General features: G+C 39.0%; 1 protein-coding gene across 3 annotated transcripts in view; it reads right to left on the bottom strand.

The window, feature by feature from the left end:
- The window catches only part of LOC5567674 (zinc finger CCCH domain-containing protein 13), a 483331-nt gene that overhangs the window by 416553 nt on the left and 46644 nt on the right, over positions 1–20134 (bottom strand). The window contains exons 1-2 of one of the 3 annotated variants that reach the window (XM_021853278.1): positions 13197–13215; positions 3811–4158 (exon numbers count right to left, since the gene is read on the bottom strand). The gene's annotated coding sequence lies outside the window, so the exon portion shown is untranslated. The other 2 variants (XM_021853277.1, XM_021853276.1) reach the window with 2 other exon arrangements.

Genomic DNA, 20134 nt, shown 5'->3' with positions numbered 1-20134 from the left:
TAGAAGCTTCTGCAGGATTTTTGTCTGGTTTTAAAATTGGAACAACCTTAGCATTTTTCCATTTGTCAGGAAAATATGCTAATTGAAAACATTTGTTAAATATATCAACTAAAAATGATAAGCTACTTTCTGGAAGTTTCTTGATGAGGATGTAGAAAATTCCATCATCGCCAGGAGCTTTCATGTTTTTGAATTTTTTAATAATAGTTCTCACTTCTTCCAAATCAGTCTCCCAGGCATTTTCGAAAACGTTCTCTTGATTGAGAATATTTTCGAACTCCTGAGTAACTTCATTTTCAATTGGACTAGTAAGTCCTAAATTGAAATTGTGCGCACTTTCAAACTGCATAGCAAGTTTTTGAGCTTTTTCGCAATTAGTTAATAATAATTTGTTTTCCTCTTTTAATGCCGGTATTGGCTTCTGAGGTTTTTTCAAGATTTTAGATAATTTCCAAAAGGGCTTAGAGCCAGGATCCAATTGAGAAATTTTATTTTCAAAATTTTTGTTTCTTAATTGAGCAAAACGTTTCTTGATTTCTTTCTGCAAATCCTGCCATATAATTTTCATAGCAGGATCGCGAGTGCGTTGAAATTGCCTTCTCCTCACGTTTTTAAGACGGATCAAGAGTTTAAGATCATCGTCTATAATCACGGATTCAAATTTTACTTCACATTTTGGGACTGCAATGCTCCGGGCTTCAACAATGGAATTTGTTAAAGTTTCAAGAGCATTGTCAATATCAAGTTTAGTTTCTAAAGAAATGTTAACATCAAGATTAGAGTCAACATACGTTTTATATATATTCCAGTCGGCTCGTAAATAATTGAAAGTGGAGCTGATAGGATTGAGAATCGCTTCATGGGATATTTGAAATGTAACAGGCACATGATCAGAATCAAAATCAGCATGAGTAACTAATTGGCTACAAAGATAACTAGAGTCGGTTAAGACCAAATCAATCGTAGATGGATTTCTAGAAGAGGAAAAACAAGTGGGGCTATCAGGGTATTGAATTGAGAAATAACCTGAAGAGCACTCATCAAATAAAATTCTGCCGTTGGAATTACTTTGAGAATTATTCCATGACCGATGTTTGGCATTAAAGTCACCAATGACAAAAAATTTTGACTTATTGCGAGTCAATTTACGCAAGTCAGTTTGGAGCAAATTAACTTGCTGCCCAGAGCATTGAAAAGGCAAATAGGCAGCTATGAAAGTATATTTACCAAATTGTGTTTCAACAGAAACACCTAAAGTTTCAAAAACTTTAGTTTCAAATGATGAAAACAGTTGATGTTTTATACGCCTATGAATGATGATTGCAACTCCCCCACATGCCCCATCAAGTCGATCATTACGATAAACAAAAAAGTTAGGATCTCTTTTGAGTTTAGATCCAGGTTTTAAATACGTTTCGGTAATAACTGCTATATGCACGTTATTAACCGTAAGAAAATTAAACAGCTCGTCCTCTTTACCATTCAGAGAACGAGCATTCCAATTTAAAATATTTAAATTATTATTTGGATCCATTAGAAAAACGTAATCCAATAACAATTTGATTTGTAAATTTTACACCTACTTGGACTGCTTCAGTCATAGTGGTGGCTTTGAACATTGCATCAATCATTAGATTCAATTGTTCAGTTAGAAAATTAAAATCAGAGGCAGACATGTCATGTGATTTCCCATTGGAATTTCCGGTAGACGAAGAAGCGGAGTTACCTGTGGCGGTAGGGCTTTTTCCATTTGATTTGAAACAAGTAGAATGGGTACCCATGGATCGAACAGGGGAGGAGTTCGAATTTCCTGCTACGATATCGGCAAAGGATTTACCGTGGGTAGACACACTCGAAATTGAAAGATTCGAACGGCTACCCGACGGATTAAAATTAGTTTGTGAATGAGCATGATTATGATCTTCCTGATGGGTATGATTCATGATCAAGCGATCGTTAACTGAAAAATGAGCATTGTTCGATACTCTACCAGGCAAATTCCGGAAACGACCGTTATCGTAACGGATATTATCTTTCATCTGCCTGGCACGAGCCTCAATGACCCTTTTGCGTGAAGGACAATTCCAAAAATTAGACTTATGGTTAGCCCCGCAATTACAGCATATGAATTTGGTGGTATCTTCCTTCACTGGACAGACGTCTTTGGCGTGAGAAGAACCTCCGCAAATCATGCATTTAGCATCCATGCGACAATTTTTTGTACCATGACCCCACTTTTGGCACCGACGGCACTGAGTGGGATTCTGGTAATTTCCTCCAGGTTTCTGGAAATGTTCCCATGTCACACGGACATCAAACAAAAGTTTTGCTTTTTCTAAAGCTTTAATATTATTTAGTTCTTTTTTGTTAAAGTGAACTAAATAAAATTCTTGAGAAAGCCCTTTCCGAACAATGCCAGATTGGGTTCTCTTTTTCATAATGATTACTTGGACTGGGGAAAATCCAAGTATATCATTTACTCCATTTTTGATCTCTTCAGGTGATTTATAGTCACTTGAGAGACCTTTCAAGACAACTTTGAACAAACGTTCAGTTTTGTCGTCATAAGTAAAAAATTTGTGCTTCTTCTCTTCAAGATGTTTGAGAAGAAGCTCACGATCTTTAAGAGTTTCCGGCAAAACGCGACAGTCTCCTTTCTTTGCGATTTGGAAGGAAACTTTGATTCCCCTAATGGAGTTCAAGATCTCCTGCCTAAATCCCCCAAATTCGGAACAACTGACCACGATAGGCGGCACTCTTTGCTTCCTCACTTGAATCAAAGAGCCTGGGCTAGAGGCTGCTTCGATTTGGTGTTCGGAAAATTTGTCTAGAGCATCGAACTGATTGCTCATTTCGATACAATTATTCATTTCACCCTTGGAAGAAACTTCGCATTCCGGGGAAGCGTCCTTTCTTCCATTCTTGCCACGTGTAGTGACAGTTTTAAAACCCACTTTTTTGGAAGGAAGTAGTGAATTCAGAGATTCACCCTTCCTTTTGTTAGTTGTTGATACCATGTTTAGTTAATAAACGAGAAAGACGTGACCTTCGAGAGGTTTTTTCCCTAGACGGTGTCCAAGAAGGATTACCACCGCTAGCTTTCGCCAACGGGTCCAACGAAAAATCGAAGGCACGGGTCCAAACAAGGATCGTAAAGGGATCAATAGTATAAAAAATAGTACTGAAAAGTACTGTTTTAGTAGCACTGAAAAGTACCGTTTTTAATTTTAGCACTGAAAAGTACTGTTTTTTGTAGCACTGAAAAGTACTGTTTTATTGCTTTAGGTAGTTTTTAAGAAAACTTCCAAGAGCAGAGAGAATTCGTGTACGCACAGCACGAAGGTACGATGCGCACTCGTTTCAGCATGGGATATTCTATGTAACTCATTGGTACTATACCAGGGAGGAAGCTACAGAATCATTTTCGGATAGCCCTACATATTTTTCCTCCTCTGCAAACCCATCTACGATTGATTTGGTCTTAACCGACTCTAGTCACCTTTGTAGGCAACTGGTTACTCACGCTGATTTTGATTCTGATCATGTCCCTGTAATATTTCAAATATCCCATAAATCGATTCTTAATCCTATCAGCTCCACTTTCAATCATTTACGTGCCGACTGGAATACAAATGATTCGGATTCCGCAGAAATTTCATAGTAGCTTTTAATGAACAAATTTGGAGGATTTAATTTGTGATTTTTGTGCTTCAATCATTATGGGCCACCCTACTCCGCAGCTTATCTTTTGATTCGATTCCGGTGCAGTCACAGACCCAACACCACCTCACACCCAATCCACCTCCTTACCTTCATCAGGTTTGTTTAGTTTTAATTTCCTTCCGCTCTCGCCACTCGCGAACTATCCCAAGATTTTTCTTCTGTAACTTTTCCCAGCAAAACGTGGGTGGTGATGTTCTTGCGTTCTCAGAGGAGACGAGAAGCAACTTTCTTTCCACTTCCTTACACCTTACAAACACTGGCGGGAACGACGAGATTTATTCGATTTTGATTGTTCTTTTCTATGTTTGGACTCGGTCGTTTAATCCTCTGTTGAACGGAAGCTTGGAAAAACTTTCACATAAGTACACAGTTTTCTTCGTTAGTGATTTTGGCGAATAAAAGTTACACTACTTCCGGCTGGTCTTCGAGGGTGGTCTGCAAAAGAAAAAAGATAGAGATATTGAAATGAATTAGTGAAAAGGCATTGCGATGGTAAATATAGTCTAGAAGAACCGTAAGAACTTTTATCCAGATTGGAATTATACCCTTGAAAGAGTTTGGTAAAAAGCCTTTCAGGATGGTGCTGTAGTGTGGAGGCAGATTACTTAAGTTAATTAATCCCGGTGCAAATTAAGAGAGTACAGTTCGTTCTACATTAACCAGACTTCTGATCCCTCTGATTGGTCTATAAGACCATAGACTCTTGGTGTTTAAATTGAGACCTTTCAAGGGAGATTAAAGGACACTGACGAACAGAAAGTGATTGGCCCAAAACCAAGTCCAGTGGAGAAATATTTCCCATGTAGTGTTAATTCAAAGAAGAGATTTGTAGCCCATCATGTAAATAGGTGATGTTTTCTCTACTAGGGGACCAAATCAAATGGAAATACCCCTGCTTATGCCGCAACAGGTAACAGAACCTAATGATTGATGCAATGTCAAAACAACTACTATGACTGAAGCATTCCAAGCTGGTGTAAAATCAATCAAGAGAACATTTTCGAAAATTCCTGGGACATTTCGATCCCATTATCCATTCATAAATTACGTAAGCCAATTTGACGATTTTTGGAATCCTTCCTCCCCCATGGTATGAAAATTTAAATAATTTGTACGGTGCGTAAAAAATCTTAAAACAGAATTCAGAATTTCTGGAAGTAATTCATAGTCAATTCCTCAAAAATCAATTGGTATAATTTCCACTGATATTTTATTGCATCATTTATAAAAATATTTAGAGCAGATTATGAAGATTTTCTGAGAGATTTTTTGCAGAAATATTTGAAGGAGTTTCTGTGCGATGATACATTTTTCAAGAATCTTCCGTTTCTCCAGAAAACTTGTACGATTAGCCAAGTCACTTCGGTGCAATGAAAAATAACTACATGAATTCACAGAGTTGTTGCTGCTCACCCATTTGTTATCCCTGTCGTCCTGCTTAATCGCGCTTAGTCGACGAGTAAGGAGCTTTTCACAGATTTTTTACAATTTTTGCCCTGGTTCATGAAAAATACAGTAAGAGTGATTAATCATTACGAGATGCCTCCTAACGGGTGTCAGGCCATTCTGCCGAATGCCATGTGGCCGAATACCTTCTTCTTCTTTTATTGGCATTAACGTCCTCAATGGGACAGAGCTTGCTTCTCAGCTTCTCAGTTTATAAACTGAGAGCTTTCTTTGCCAAAGTTGCAATTTTCGCATTCGTATATCGTGTGGCAGGTACGATCATACTATATGTCCAGGGAAGTCAAGGAAATTTCCATTACGAAAAGATCCTGGACCGATTGGGAATCAAATCCAGACACCTTCAGCATGGCTTTGCTTTGTAGCCGCGGACTCTAACCACTCGACTAAGGAAGACCCCCGAATACCATCTGGCCGAAAGGGTCATTTAACCGAAAGCCGTATTGCCGAATCACGAAATGAACAAATCAAATTGCTTCATCGCTGATGTGTAGGTTAAGGAATTGTTTTTTAAGATGTGATAGGACTTCATATTTGTCGCTAAATAAGTACTTCAAGAAAATTATAAAATCGACCCGTTCATTCAGAAAGAAGTTGAGAACTCTACACATCGCGTCAAGACTCCAAGCTAATGGTTAATTCGTTTTTGGATTACCAACGGTAAGCTAGAGTTAGAGTGTTTTTAATTATTTTATCATATTTTTTTCCTTCTTTTAAACATAGGCTATTCTTTCGTTACTATCAGCAATAATTTAGCTTAAATTTTAATTGAGAGTTTTACCTTCTTTAAATCATCGGCAGTTCTTTTTAATTATACTGACTACATAACGGTTATTGGCGATACAGTTTGTTAAAATTTCATCAGAGATTTTTCCTTCTTTTGATCATAGGCTGCTATTTCAATAGAAAAGTATTTTTCATAGTTTTAAGAATTAAGGCTTGTAATGCGTTCATAAAGAGTATTATTCAAAACATACTTTTAAGCCTAAAGGTTAACTTTGGTGACATGTCATGCTCCTCCAAGATTAACTTGTGAACTGAACTCAGCGCCGTTGCTTGCATAAAACAGTTAACCGAATGGCTCGATGGATACTTACGTCAAAAAAGGTAAGATTTGTGATTGCTAGAACTATGAAATATTTTACTTAGTACTTTTCGAGGAATCGAAGTAACGCGATCCAACAGAACATGAGCATTGATGAACGTACAATTCGTAGTTACTACTCCGTGATTGACCAGAATAATCGAAATTGTACAGGGAACCAACAGATGTAGCTTGAGAGTAGCATACCATCTTTAATGTACATTTTCAAGGACTCTGAAAAAAGTAATGTCAATAACGGCGCCACGTCCTTACGGTCATCGGGGAAGGGAAGGAATGTTAGTGTGACATCCATTGTTACTAAAGACCGAGTAAACCTTTGCATCATCATGGTTGTCACGGGAAGGAGTTTTGTTAGTGGGAGGGCTTAAAAGCTACATGATCAAGATTCACCTTGGTAAGTGATGCGAGATGCGACTCATGTAACCTCTGTTTAAAAGGTTATCTATCAATGCGTCGACATCTTAAACATTGAACTATTCAAAGGTTTAAATCTTAAAGTGTCGAACCATCCATAGTTTGTGCAACAAATACATAAGAAAATACATGTCATGGTACAAATGTGTTATTGCAAGCATGAAACGAACTCACCAGTTGGTAATCCATCATCGACTGAACAGTCACAATCTCAGCGTCAACACGCTTAAGCAGGGATACAAATCACTCCGATGGCGCGCGAATAAAGAGCTACCTGAAAAAAAAATCACTTCAAGTGCACGAAAATCGAATCGGACAGCTTGGGCCTTCGCGAACGAAGCCAATCGGAAAAAACACTCCGAGCGCCAAAGTAACCCGATCCAACAGAAGGACGAAAGTCGTAATCCGTTTTACTTTCAAAAGCTGTCTACAAACGCGATGCGAAAACGTCTACAGGCGGCTATTGCTGCTAGCAGAGAAGGAAATAATTGCCTACATTTAGGATGATCTTCTTTACCACTGACAGTTTCTTGAACTAACACTAAAGCGCCAATAATTTGTACATCAATGATGACTCATTATTCTTTAAGAGTAAGCTGAATAAGTTCTTTGAAATTCAGCATTGACTTCCGTTACAAATGTATGCTAACTGTAGTTCCCTTTTTTTCATTTTCGGCCAAACGGCATTCGGCCAAATGACCAGGAACCATCCTAACGCCTTGCAAGAGATCAATCAAAATGGTCAAGCTATATCAATGCTCTGAAGTAATTTAACTTCATTATACGTAGACCAGGTGCATCTTAACACTCCAGTCGTCGCGCTGTTGTATTTTGTACAACACAGCTGAAAAAACCTCGCTTTTGGTTCATAACAGCAGCGCGGTGGTTCTGCCGGTGGCAAACCGCGCGACGACTGAAGGGTTAAAGCTCTGTTAGACATCAGCCCTGGAATAATTTGACTATATCTTTGGTAGACTATATGCTTCTCAACTCCCAGAGGATATTATTTAAAAAATCCAAGATGTATCAACGCTCTGCAGTCATTTGACCTTATTCTTCGTAGATCAGGTGCACCTTGACGCCCTACAAGAAATCAATTAAAAATTATCCCACGAAAACCAGAGAGAACTAAACCTCCTGTATGACATCAATCGGAATTCCCTAGCTGTACCAACGCCCTGCAGTAATTTGAATTTGTTTCACGTAGATCAGATGCATCGCAACCCTCTGAGAACATTATATGAAAATTACCCGCTGTATCAACGTCCTGTAGTAATTTATCCTAAGTAGATCAGGTGCATTTAAAACCCTGTAATACATCAATACAAAATTCCCAGCTGTATCGACGCCCTGGAGTAATTTTACATTATCTCACGAAGATCACGTGCGTTTTAACGCCCTGGAGTCATTTGATCTTATCCCATGTAGATCAGCTGCATCTCAACATACATTAATTGAACGACCAAGCTGTATCGAAGCCCTGGAGTAATATGACGTTATCCTAAGAAGATCAGGTGCATCATGACGCCCTGAGGGCATCAATTGCGAATTCCAAGCTGTACTAACGCCCTGTAGCTAATTGACCCTATATCCTTCGTAGATCTTCGTAGATAAGCTGTATCGACGACCTAGAGTTGTTCGACCTTATCCCACGTTGACCTGGTGTACTTAAATTCCTTTACAACATCAATCAAATTTCAAATTTCCTAGATGTATCAATGCCACGATGATCAGATGCATCTTGATGCCCTGAGTAAATTGATATTACCTCACTAAAGTTTTCTAGAAGTCTTGAACATGTTACGGCCCAAAATATTTCGGAAATTTGATTGTTGTACCTGATTTCGCAAAGATATATGCAAGACAAGGAAAAATTATTTCAGGGCACGAATAAAGCTCAGAAGCTAGCCTTTTTGAAGTACAAAAGTTTGATAGTAAATGACAAACACGAAATTATTGCGACACATTCAACAGGGCATAACTTTTCTACCACTGGGTAAAAATCAACCAAATTTTGAACACTTTCTCATTGATGTGTATTGTTTACATGCTGTCAAACTCGAAATCGTGTTTTTCGATTCAACTAAAATGGAGGTGAACCAACGTAAGTCGAGAGAACAAATCCTTTGCAAACACCTGAAATTTCCTGACCTGTCGCACCGGCAGTTGGGAAAAATGTTGAACATTCACCATTCAACCGTCTCCAAAGTGTTTAAGCGGTTCCTGGAGCAGTTGACGTTGGACCACGGCAAAGGAGCTGGAAAGAAAACCGGGACCGGAGAACAAAAACACGGAGGGAAAGGTGAAGCGGATGATTAAAGCAAATCCCAACGTCTCAAGCCGTGATTTGACTAAAACGATCGGCATGTCACAGAGCTACGTCCAGAATGCAAAGAAGAGCGCTGGACTACATACATACAAGGTACAGAACTTCCCAAACCGCGATGAGCGGCAACAGTCGACGGCTAAAACTCGGGCACGAAAGCTCTACGAGAAGATGCTGACAAAATATGGCTGCTGTGTGATGGACGACGAAACGTATTTAAAAGCCGATTTTAAGCAAATTCCGGGGTTGGAGTTTTTCACCGGCAAGAGCAAGTTCGATGTGGACGACAAATTTAAGAAAAATAATATGACGAAGCTCGCCCCCAAATATCTCATCTGGCAGGCCATCTGCTCTTGCGGACTGAGGAGTGAGCCTTTCGTGACAAAGAGCACAGTAAATGGCGAGATCTACAAATCTGAGTGCCTCGAGAAGCGCCTTTTGCCGTTCTTGGAGCAGCACGCCGAAGCTCCGCTATTTTGGGCAGATTTGGCATCAAGCCACTATACTAAAAGTGTCCTGGAGTGGTATGAGGCCAATTCTGTCCATTTTGTTCCATAGGACATGAATCCGCCAAACTGTCCAGAGCTGCACCCGTTGGAGCAGTACTGGGCAATAATGAAGCGGAAAATTCGGAAGAGCAAGAAGACAGCCAAAGACGAGAAGAATATGTTAAGAAATTGGAAAAAAAAAACTGAGAAACTGGTACCAGATGACACTGTAAAGACTTTGATGGAGGGCATCAAACGAAAATGCTTTCAATTCTGCACTCAAGGCTCCCTCCCCAAGGAAAATGTCGAGTTTGAACCAATTTTAAAACCGGGCAAATCCTGCAGGAGCTTCCAGCAATTGATCAAAAGGTCATTTTGAACAAAACAATCGTCCACATCAACGAAAATTCATTTTTTGTCAATGAACAGTTCAGAAACCGCCATGGACATTCGACCACTCATCAACTTTTACGTGTAACAAATTTGATACGTTCCAACATATCTGAAGGCTTTTCTACTGATCTTGCTGTTCTAGATATAGAAAAAGCATTCGAAAGTGGTTGGCATGGAGGTTTGAGCGCAAAATAATAAAAAAATAATTTCCCAACAACAAAATGTTACAATAATCAAAAGTTATCTGTCAAATCGTACACTTCAGGTTAGTTATCAGAACTCCAGGTCTGAAAGACTTCCTGTAAGAGCTGGTGTTCCTCTAGGAAGCATTTTTGGGACCAATATCTATATAAATAAAAATGGAATGGCGTTTGTATGTCATGAAATGACTTACGAACGGGTCAGCGGATGTGAATGATTCGTTCTCCGTTTTGTTTTGTCACGGGTTCCGATGTGTTTGTGTGTATGAAAATCCAAGGATATTCACCGGGAAAGCTGAAAAAACGAGAGTGAACGGAACTGTCATTTTGTTGGGACAAACCATAACGTTTTTCAACAGCCTACTTGATGGCAAGACGAAGTTTGCCTGGACCACTAGTTAAACAATATTTTCAGTCTGACTTATCTAAGTTATCTCAGGGATGTCAAAAATCTTTGTTTGCTGATTACACAGTCCTTTCCGCCAAAGGACGAAGCCTGCGTGTCATATGTAGTATATTGCAGAAAAGTTTGAATCATTTTTCTTCATACTTGCAAAAAAGGAAGATTGCTATCAATGCTTCCAAAACTCAACAAATAATATTCCCACATAAACCAAAAGCTCTTTATTTGAAACCTTCATGTAGACATGTTGTTACGATGAGAGGGGTTCCAATAAATTGATTAGATGAAGTTAAGTATCGAGGGCTGATGCTAGATAAAAGTTTAATTTTCAAAAACCACATTGAGGGCATTCAGCCAAATGTCACAAATATGAAAAATGTCGTTATCCACTAATCAATATAAAACCAAATTTTGTCTTAAGAACAAGCTTTTGACCTTCAAACAAATTTTCAGGCCAGCCATGTTGTATACTGTACCAATATGGACTAGCTGGTGTAATACCAGGAAGAAAGCTCTGCAGAGAATTCAAAATAAAATTTTGAAAATGATTCTGAAGCTTCCTCTCTGGTATGGTACTAATGAGTTACATAAAATATGCAATGTTGCAACATTGGAACAAATGTCAAATAAAATGATTATTGATTTAAGGCAGAAATCGTTATAACCCAGCACACCTAGTTATAAGAAATGTATGTAATGTTGGAAATGATAGGTACTAATAAAGGAATAAAAAAAATAAAAGTCAGCGTGAGTATCCATTCGTGTAAAAAGCTGACTAGAGTCCGTTAAGGTCGAATCATTCATGATTTCATAAATCTATGAACACCTCACCATTAAGTATATTAATCCTATGAGTTCTAGTCCTTTTCTCAAATCGACACTGACTCTGGCTGACAACGAATCAAATAAATTCTTTTTGTTAATTTTGATCCGTCCACCATGCCCAAAGAAGGCACACCGATGACGTAGGCCCCGAAATATTTCGAGTTCCACACTGACTGTGTCGTCGACAAAGTGGTTGAAGTGCTCACACGAATAAAAAACGTAAAATCAAAAACCTGTTCCCCGTCTCCCGAGAATGAGAAAAAAAGTACAACAAACAAACTTGACCCGATAGCGAGCGATCCAGGTGGATATTGAACAGACAAAAAAAATCTGCCATAAACCTGTAGGACAAAAATTGAGGGAATAACATAACCAGTGAGAATTACTGAACGGTACCAATATCGGTGAAAGGGATCAACAGCACGAAAAACGAACGGAATGATAAGAAAAACGAGCAGGATATCATCGGTGGGAACTGCCACGACGGACCTTAGAGGGATTGGAATCGAGAACCGATACAGTACGTGTGGTGATGCTGTCCTGGTTCAAAGTTACCATGGGAAGGATCCCCGGTTTAGGCATCGAACTGAGATTGATGGACGTGCCTGTGTAAATCATACCCATAAGAGTTGGGCAGGACTACAACGACACTCGAGCACAGTGCACAGTTGTGCTCCTTTAGACAAACCTCAAAAGTGGAAATAAATGAATACATAATTTAGTACTATATGATATAATTCTCGCGGAACATTACTAAAGGACCTATTTAACATTGAGAGGCTCTCTTTGTTTACTTTCTCTTTTATTAATAACTGTGTCATATTAACCTCTTCTGTTGCGTTTTTTGTATGAAACGCTAGTCAAGGAAATTTACTTTCGATCTATAGTGAAAAAGTTCCCAAAATCTTTAGTATTCCACTGTTATGATGGAAAGAGAACGAGAGAGGAGAGAATCTCTCATTTTTACATAGGTCCTTTAGTAATGTTCCGCGAGAATTCCACTAGAGTTTGTGTCCTTTGACAGATACGCGTATTGCGACATCAACTGCAAGGCCGTCTTCAGTGTCGTGTCTGACATTGGAGACGGCCTTAGTTGAGGTCGAAATACGCGTAGCTGTCAAAGGATACATTCATTCGTTTTTTTACTTTTGACAAGTTTTGGACCACTGTGACCCATGCACAGTGGCGGCGATCCAATCAGGAAGAGAAAATTAATGAATTTTTAAACTCGTTTGCATCCGGATTAAGTCCCACCGCGTCGTCGTCATCGTGTGATACGACGACGGATATGCACGTGGGTTGAGGTCTCCGAATGTGTGTATGTGCAGTAGGTGTCCTGCAGTAAGATAAGCTTCGCCTTTGTATGGCTTATCGTGATGAAACTTTGTGGTTGGAAGGTGCGAGTCGTCGAGATTGGTCGGTCATGATGATGATGCAGATGATGATGATGATGATGGAACTGACAGTGCACCTGTTGATGAACGGGATTGTTGTTATGCAAATACGTTGAGTCACGAGGGAAATCGATATATGCAAGATAATCCGATTGTGTATCTTTTGTAGATAGAATTTCCCCTGTCAGAAACCATAATTGGAATCATGTCACTTGCGACGCCCATTACAATTAATGTTTTACACGATTAAAGAATTTTATTTTTAAACATGATAGCTAACTGAACTGTCATTGATTCCAGAAATATCTTCAAATCTCTTGACTAATCTTTATCATGTCTTCCAAGATAACCCATGAGCACTTTTTTCACCTTTCACATGTTTGATCTACACACCAACAATATTAATTACTGTTTAAGACTCTTAAACATATTTTATCGTATCTTCGTCATAACAGTTATACCATCATACGTACTCCATCACGCACTACATTCGACCACAACATGTTAAAGAAGACTGGCTCTCGGTTTGCAAATTTCCAGTAAGTTTTACACGTGACATAGCTTTGCTAGGCCGACGTTGCATATTGGTATGTAGTTATGTATATCGAAGCTCTATGCCTGTTTCATGTGTGTCAACGCTGCCCATTGAGGTTTCTGTGAGCGAAATCCTTCCAGACTTGCGTAATGGTCAACTTACGGGGAGACATTGAAGAATGTCTCCAGTTCAAGCAATTTTTGAACAGTAGTGCAAGTTCTGACAAAAGATCGATACACAAAACGTTGAAGATACTGTAATTACGGATGGTTGAATGAACAAAATGTCGAACAGCAAAATAAAAGGATAAAATATCACTCTTCTCAATAAAGGAAAAATATTAAGCGAAACCATCTCCATTTTGTCCTTCCAACGCTTTCTATTTAGACCTTTTGTGCTTTAACGATATACATTGCTCGAAAACTTATTCAAACAGTCTCAATTAAGAAAAGTGAACAAACTTACTTTATCAATATAACGTATAGGTATTCTACTAAACAGCTCGAAGATTTATTAATATAACGTGTTTCGCAGACGAAATTTCGAGCGCTCCGCTTTAAACCAGCTCGATTTTTCACTTTTAGAGCGTTTAATTCCAGATTTACAAAACGGCGTAAGTTAGATTTTCGACTTTCGCAACCAAACCGCTATTTTCACCGCTCCGTTGTATGAAGAGACAAAGTGACTTAACCACGAATCAAAACAAAACACTACACGGATAAAACGGAAAACCCATATTTGAATATTTTTTAACTTGCTTTTGAGTTATTTTTCTTTCCCTATTTCAATCGCTCCTTCTATTGTTGTCAGAGGGCAAAGAGCAAAAAAAACCCAAAAAACGAAGCTTAGTGCGTTATCTCAAATTTGAGTACTGTACTGGGAGTTGAGTTATTTGATCTGCCGATTGAGTGAAAAGAACTAGGCCAGTAGATATTTTTTCGCATGGCTGCAAATAAAAACAACTCCTACCCTATCATCTCAAAATTGAATTAACGCACGAACCACTGGAATTGAGTGGAACGAACTCACTTTTGAGTAATCCATTTTCTCCGTGTACATGAGTCGACTTTACACTGGTACAAACACGTCGTATGTAACTGAATGAAACGGCTTATCATTTTGAAATAAAATTATTGTGGGAAAAAATAGAAACTACCTCGTTTTTGAATGCGAGCTGATTGTATGTAAAATTTAAGCGATGTTCCGATTCCGATTACGAAAATTTTATTAGACCGAAATGATCTGTCACGCTTTTTCCAATATCTAATACACGCACTGTCACACTTACGTAGACCACCCCCCCCCCCTCACAAATGATGAACGTCATTTATAAATGATCGCAAACAATGATCAATTTCGACAGACGAAAAAATGGCAGGTCAAAAGGATTAGACCGAAAGGCCATTATATGAGCAATCTACAAGACAAAAAGTCGAAAGACAAAACTTAAAATAAAAAAGAAAAAATAGAGCAAAAATTCAGGAATTAATTGCTTGGTGGGTAAGTTTTCCTTATTGAGATAATATTTTCGACCTTTTGCCCCTTCTTGTTTACTCGCTTCGTCCATTAGTCCTTTTGCCTTTCGACCTGCTGCGTCTCGACGTTTTGTCCTTCAAATTTATGATGCTGCTTGACTAAAAATGTTTTACTAGCGTTTTCCCACAATCTTAAACCTATTTCTTCAACAAACCCACCAGCAGTTCTACCTGTGATTCCATCAAAAGTTCAACAAGGAATTTCTCCAAGGATTGTACCAAAAATTCCTACATAAATTCCATTAGGAATTTCACCAGAAATTCCTCCAGTTGATAGGGAGCCGGATCCTATTCTTGGCACTTTTGATTCACTTCGGCAGTGGGTTTTTTTGAAAGCTACAGATTTCATATTTGGCCACAATATGCGTCATACTGATGCGCTTCTTACTGCAAAGTTTCAGACTATTCGGACGAGAAAAACCCCCCATGCCAAAGTGAATCATGGAAGTGCCCAAGTGGTTCTGCACCCTACTGCAAGTAATTTTTAGGAATTCATTAAAATGGATTTCATGATTTCACAACAAATTTAATTCATGATTCCATTCACAAATTTAATTAATATTTTGTCCAGTGATTTTAACTAGGAATTCCTGCAAGAATTCCTTTAGAAATTTCTTCAGAAAATTCACCAGAAATTCCTCATGGGATTCCATTAGGAGTGCCTCAAGGGATTCCATCAGGAGTTCCTCTAGGGAGTCCTTTAAAAGTTCGTCCGGGAATTCCACCAGGAGAACTTCAAAAGTTTCCATCAGAAGTGTTTGTAAGGATTTCACCAGGAACTGCATCAAAATTTTCTTTAAGGATTCCATCAGTAGTTCATCTTGGAACTATGAGTTATTCTAGGGATTTGAACAAGAGTTCGCCCAGGAGTTCCATCAGAAGTACTTCCTATCATTCTATCACGAATTCAACGAAGGAATCCATCAGTAATTCCTTCCTTTCCATCAGGAGTTCTTCTAGGGATACCATCGGAAGCTCCTCTACGGATTCCAACGGAAGCTCCTTTAGGGATTCCATCAGAAGTTTCTCTAGGCATTCCAACAAGAGTTCTTCGAGGAATTTTATCAGAAGTTCCTTCAGAGATTCAACTTGAAACTCCTCTAATGATTCCATTAGGAGTTTCTCTATCAATTTCATCAGAAGTTTCTCCAATGATTCTATCAGGAGTTCCTCTAAAGATCAGAAATTCCTTTAAGGATTTCATCAGGAGTATTTCTAGGGATTCCATCGAAAGTTCCTCTAGGAATTCCAACGAAAGCTCCTCTAGAGATTCCATGAGAAGTTTCTCTAGACATTCCAACAAGAGTTCTTTTGGGGATTTCATCAGAAGTTATTCTAGGGATTCCATCAAGAGTTCCTTCAAAGATTCCTCCTGGAATTCCTCTAGTGGATTCTATCAGGAGTTCTTCTAGGGACTCCATCAGAACTTCCTTAAAAGATTCCATCTGGAATTCGTCCAGGGATTCTATCAAGAGTACCTCTACCTCTAGTCCTTCTAGGGATTACCATCGGAAGCTCCTCTACGGATTCCAACGGAAGCTCCTTTAGGGATTCCATCAGAAGTTTCTCTAGGCATTCCAACAAGAGTTCTTCGAGGAATTTTATCAGAAGTTCCTTCAGAGATTCAACCTGAAACTCCTCTAATGATTCCATTAGGAGTTTCTCTATCAATTTCATCAGAAGTTTCTCCAATGATTCTATCAGGAGTTCCTCTAAAGATCAGAAATTCCTTTAAGGATTTCATCAGGAGTATTTCTAGGGATTCCATCGAAAGTTCCTCTAGGGATTCCAACGAAAGCTCTTCTAGAGATTCCATCAGAAGTTTTTCTAGGCATTCCAACAAGAGTTCTTCTGGGGATTTCATCAGGAGTTATTCTAGGGATTCCGTCAGGAGTTTCTTTATCAATTTTAACAGAAGTTTCTCCAAGGATTCTATCTGGAGTTTCTCAAAATACTTCACCTGGAATTCCTCCAGGGTATTCTATCAAGAATTCCTCTAGGAACTCCATCAGGACTTCCTTCAGAGATTCCACCTGGAAGTCCTCCAAGGTATTCTATCTTCTAGGGACTCCAGCAGGACTAGGCATTCCAACAAGAGTTCTTCTGGGGACTTTATCAGATGTTATTCTAGGGATTCCATCAGGAGTTTCTCTATCAATTTCGACAGAAGTTTCTCAAAGGAATCTATCAGGAGTTCCTCCAAAGATTTCACCTGGAATTCTTACAGAGATTCTATCAGGAGTTCCTCGAGGGACTCCATCAGGACTTCCTTCAGAGATTCCACCTGGAAGTCCTCCAAAGTATTCTATCTTCTAGGGACTCAAGCAAGACTAGGCATTCCGACAAGAGTTCTTCTGGGAATTTCATTAGAAGTTATTCTAGGGATTCCATCAGGAGCTTCTCTATCAATTTCAACAGAAGTTTCTCCAAGGATTATATCAAGAGTTCCTCCAAAAACTTCACCTGGAATTCCTCCAGGGGATTCTATCAGGAGTTCCTCTAGGAACTCCATCAGGACTTCCTTGAGAGATTCCACCTGGAAGTCCTCCAAGGTATTCTATCTTCTAGGGACTCAAGCAGGACTAGGCATTCCAACAAGAGATCTTCTGGGGATTTTATCAGAAGTTATTCTAGGGATTTCATCAGGAGTTTCTCTATCAATTTCAACAGAAGTTGCTCAAAGGATTCTAGCAGGAGTTCCTCTAAACACTTCACCTGGAATTCTTACAGGGGATTTTATTAGGAGTTTCTCTAGGGACTCCATCAGGACTTCCTTCAGAGATTCCACCTGAAATTTGTCCAGGGATTCTATCAGGAGTTCCTCTAAGGATCAGGAGTTCTTCTAGGGATTTCATAAGGAGTTTCTCCGATGATTATTTCAGGAGATCCTTCAAGAATATCTTGAGGAACTCCTCCAAGGATTCCATCAGGAGTTACTCCAGGGATTTCATCAGAAATTCCTATAGGGCTTCCATCACAGTTCTTCTGGGAATTTCATCAGGAATTCCTCCACGGTTTCCATCAAGAGTTTCCTCATAGATTCCACCTGGAATACCTCCAGGATTTTATAAGAAGATCCGTCAGGCATATTATCAGTAATCCAGGGATTTCATCAGGAGTTTCTATAGGAATCTCGACGAAATTCCTTCAGAGATTCCATTAGGAGTTGCTCCAGGGATTACATCTGAAGTTCTTCTAAGGATTACAGAAGAAGTTCCCGTCAAGAATTCCTTCAGAGAATCTATTAGGAGCTGCACCAGGGATAACATCAGGATTTCTTTAGGGGTTACAGAAGAAGTTTCTCTAGGGATTCCATCAGGAGTTCTTCTAGGGATTTTATCAAGAGTTTATTCAGGGTTTCCATAGAGAAATCTTTCAGAGATTCTACCTGGTATTCCTATAGGGATTCTATAAAGAGTTTTCCTAGGTATCAGGAATTCCTCCAGGGATTACATCAGAACTTCCAAGTATTCCATCACAAGTTAATCTAGGGATTTCATCAGGAGTTCCTCTGTAGATTTCATTTGGAGTTTCTGCAGAGATTCCATAAGAAATTCTTCCATGGATTCCATTAGGAATACTAATAACCTTCCAGTCGTCGCGTGGTTCGCTACCGTCAAAACCACCACGCTGCTGTTGTGAACGAGAAGCGAGGTTTTTTTCAATAGTAAATACAACAGCGCGACGACTGAAGTGTTAAGATTTCATTATGGAATCCCAGGAGGGTTCCATAATGAAATCAGGACTTCCTCCTACGATTCAAAAAAGGAATTCTTTCAGGGATTCCTCAAAGAATTCATTCAGTAATTGCTCCAGGAATTCCTTAAACAATTCTCTTAGGATTTTCTCTAAGGATTCCAACTAAAAATCCCCCACTTAAATTCTCCAGGGATTCCTCTAAGGATTCAACCAGAGGTTCCTCCAATGATTTTAGCTGAAATTCTCATAGGGATTCCTCTAGGAATTCTTTCAGAATCTCCACCGATATTTTTTCCGGTGATTTTACCGGAAATTCAAAAAATCCCCCCGAGGTTCTTCCAAAACTTTCTGGAAAAAAAATCCTCCAAGGATCCCATAACGAATTTCTCAAGGGATTCGACCACAATTTCCTATGAAGATTCCACCAGAAATTACTTCAGAGACTTCATCAGTATCTCTAATTATTTCACCAGTATTTGTTTGAGCGAGAAGTTTTTTAAGGAATTTCACCAGGAGTTCTTCCAGGGTTTACGCTGGGAATATCACCATAGTTTCGCAAGATTTTCCACCATGAAAATCTACCAGAGTTTCACCTCAAGTTCTTCCAGAAAATATGTCAAAGGTTTTACTAGGATTTCTCTTCTTCTGTTTCTTCTGTTTCTGTTCGGGATAAACCACTGCGACCAGTTTTCTTTGATCTTTTGTGGTATACCCGTGTCCTTTGTTTAGTGCATGTCGTTCTACTCCATTACTATTGAGAAATAATGAAATAGTCGTTTTTTTTATACAAATATCATTCTTTACCATTTTGCATAGAGCCTCTTTAGAAAAAGATACCGCTATTTATACCTTTTGGAGAAAACAGTTTGTCACCATTAAACTCTCTAAAGCGCGCCCCTTAATCAGGTTCGGCCACTAAGCTGGTTGAATGATACTGATTTTGACCATGCATCGGTACTCTAGCGTATCAAATTATTGCTTCTACTTATAAGGTTCAAAGTCGTTTTTTGAAACTGTGAACAGGTTTCATCGCATGAGACATTTAGATTCCTTGAAACAAAAAGCTTATTTTAGAAGTTAAGAGGTCTGCTACTCCACTGATTCGGAATCGTTTCCGTCCTAGATATCGAAAGATAAACTCTTGAACTTGGAAAGAAATTGTCTCATGCGTTGAAACCTACCTCAGATGCTGATTGAGCCCACTTCGACCTCCTCATCATCTAGGACAAATAGGTGGGTCTTAGTGGCTTGTTACTCTCTTATAATCTTCCGACCGTAACTGATAAGTATTCACAAGAACAGATACAGCAAGAGTACAATTTGGTAGATCTTACCCCGTAATGCACCTCGAAAAGGTGGTCTACCCGCGTTACGGGTATTTACGGGGTATTTCTCTTCTTAGATTTTATTCAGGGTTATCAAAAATTCCTCCAGAGAATCAACTAAAAATGTCCAAGGAGTTAATAAGATTTTTTCTGTAAAACCACCAATATTTCTGCGAGAGAATCTACCAGGAATTGAAAGATTGAACTAAAAGTTCTTCCTTCCTCTACTCTAGGTATTCCATCAAGAAGCTTCTACAAAATTTTGAAAGATGATTCCATTAGAGGTTCCACTGATATTTACTCAG

The sequence above is a fragment of the Aedes aegypti genome, chromosome 3 (assembly GCF_002204515.2).
Source record: "Aedes aegypti strain LVP_AGWG chromosome 3, AaegL5.0 Primary Assembly, whole genome shotgun sequence".
Classification (NCBI taxonomy): Eukaryota; Metazoa; Arthropoda; class Insecta; order Diptera; family Culicidae; genus Aedes; species Aedes aegypti.
This window is presented reverse-complemented; position numbering and strand designations above follow the sequence as displayed.